Source organism: Neophocaena asiaeorientalis, unplaced genomic scaffold, assembly GCF_003031525.2.
Source record: "Neophocaena asiaeorientalis asiaeorientalis breed wild unplaced genomic scaffold, Neophocaena_asiaeorientalis_V1.1 scaffold345, whole genome shotgun sequence".
Taxonomy (NCBI): Eukaryota; Metazoa; Chordata; class Mammalia; order Artiodactyla; family Phocoenidae; genus Neophocaena; species Neophocaena asiaeorientalis.
This window is the reverse complement of record NW_020175181.1, coordinates 1,783,999-1,786,520: the sequence shown is the minus strand read 5'-3', so window position 1 is coordinate 1,786,520 and position 2,522 is coordinate 1,783,999.

Sequence of the window (2,522 nt, the reverse complement as noted above, 5' to 3'; positions counted from 1 at the left end):
GCTGGTGCGGGAGCCTGGGTACTGCCAGGCGGAGCAGCCGGGCAAGGAGCGAGCTCTGTGGATGGAAGGCGCTCCGCACACGTGCCTCCCTCCTCTCCCACACCGCCTCCTCTCCCCTCCGATGCTGCCCACAGAGACTAAGGCAACCAAGCCGAGCCGCTCCTTCCAGAGACTCACAGCCCGGCCAACCTCCACCCCTCCGAGCTGTCAGCCCAGCGTGTGTGTGTCTGCGCCCGTGCGCAGCCTAGCGGCGCAGACGCTCTCGATTCATTATTCAGCGTCCGCCCGCTCCCAGATAAAGGACGGCCCAGCTTCAGGTGTCTTCTCGCAGCTCCTGGGGCAGAGCTGCCTGCCCTCCCCTCCACAGGGCCTGCCAGGCCAGCTCTTCTGCCACCAGGAGTGGGAAGATGGGAGTGGGCGTGAGCGCGGTGGGCTGGGTGTGGGGCGGCGCCCCTCCCATGGGGGAGAAGGAACTTTACGATCTGTGTGCACCGGAGGCTGAGCCGTTGCACTGATGTTTCAGGGCGCCTCCCCCCCAGTCAAGCTGGCCAGCAGGGCTGCTGGTGCCCACCAGGCTCAGGGGGCCTGGATGCTCTGGAAGGGTCACACTGTGCTATGTAGAAATCCTAGCCCAGGGCCCTTCAGCTGGAAAATCAGCACCTACTGGAGAGCATCAAGGCTGTGCCTGGTGGCCGGTCCCTCAGAAATGGGAGCCCTAAGAGGACAGGGAATGTACTTTCCCACCTGCTCTCATGGAGATTAGGACCCCAAGAGGCCGGGTCCTGACTCCCTGGGATCTGGGAGGATGGAGGTGCTGTCTGGGGGGCGCTCAGGAGCCGGGCTAAGCATGATTGGAGATGCCTGACTGCGAAGGCCTCAGAGGCTTATGTCTTACTAAGGGCAGTGCTTCAGGTCCAGGGCACTAACCCAGCCCCGTCCTAGGGCCCGGGCGTGGCGAGATGTGCTGCAGGAGAACTGTCAGCTGCGAGTGGTTGGGGAAGGGGTTTCTGTGGCAGAATTTCCAAGGACCAAAGGAGATGTGCCCCTCCTTTCTTCCAGCAGCACACCCCTGGAGGGGCTCAGTGGGAAAGGGACCCTGGGGGCTGGGGTCCCCGAGCCTGGAGCCTTTGCAGGGCCATCTGCACCCTTGTTCTTGCTGTTTGCCCTGCATGGAATGCCCCTACCCCATCCCTAGCCTCTCGGCTCAGCCCGACTGGTGCCTATCCTCGGAAATGCCTCTGCACCCGCACGGCACTCAGGCTGGGTCAGGTCCTTGTCTGTGCTGCCCCTGTCCCCTCTCATCCACTGCTTCCTTGGGCTCCTCCACTTACCTCCCCCGACCCCCGACTGGGAGACCCTGGAGCCCTGCACCTTTGTGTCCCCAGAGCCTCGCATGGTCTCCTGTGGATAGTAGAATATCCCATGAATGTTGACAGGATAAAAGAGTGAGCGTGGTGACCTATCTGAACAGTCTAAAGGTTAAAAAAAAAAAAAAAGAAATATTAAATTTTTACAACGTGCTGGCAAGAGGTCACTCCCTTTGAATTCTATAGTCCAAGCGACCTGCAGGGTATCACAGAGCATCCTTCCTTCCTTCTAGATGTCTCCTCCTACTCTACCCTATTTTTCTTTCTCTCTTTATGTTCTAATTCCTTCTCTCTCTTTCCTTCCTCAATTCCTTCTCCTTTCTCACATTTATCTAGCCATACTGAATTAAAGAATATTTTAGAATATTGTATTTATGCAATAAAAGTGAAAGTCTAATTTTAAAAAAAAAAAAACAACAACAGATGTTTAATGTCTCTTTTTAAAAAAACTAAATTCACCAGCGTGTTCCAACCCTAAGGCCGTCAGGTGATCTTTGTAAAGCCTGGTGGCGCTTTACAGGGAAAAAAATCTATCTCCTCCCTAGGCTCTCTCGGGAAGGGGGGCAGCTTCGTGAGGCCTCCTAGGGACCTGTGCATCTTTAGGAGAAAGCCCCTGAACTTGCCCTCGGTAAGGCCTGGAACTTCGCTGAACCTCAGTTTCCATATCTGTGAAATGGTAGCAATTCCATCCGGTCAGCACACAGCACCCCTTGGCTTAGCCACTGACCCTTCTGAAACCTAAGCCAGATCCCACTTTAATTTCCACTCTCCTGACTGTTACCCGTTTGGGTACCAGGTGCTGGGGACTCGGAGAGGAACATGATAAGTGCTAGCCCTCAGGCAGAAGGGGCAGATGGACTAGAACACAGACGCATAGAACCCAGGACGAAGGGTCCATGGGTGGATCAGCTTGGAATCCATGACTGGGGAGAGGGAGTGGGCACCGGACCTTGTCTGGGGATGGGGGTCTTTAGGACCACCTTCCTGGAGTTGTTCTAAAGAACTAAAGGTTGTTCTTTTACAACTTTTATGAATGTTGTTCTTATCGTAGCCCACGTTTTGCGTGGAGAATTTAGACATCTATAGAAGTGGCTGCATTTTGAAGGATGGGTGGAGGGTCTTCCATCCCATTTGCAACCATTCATTCTCTTTCAG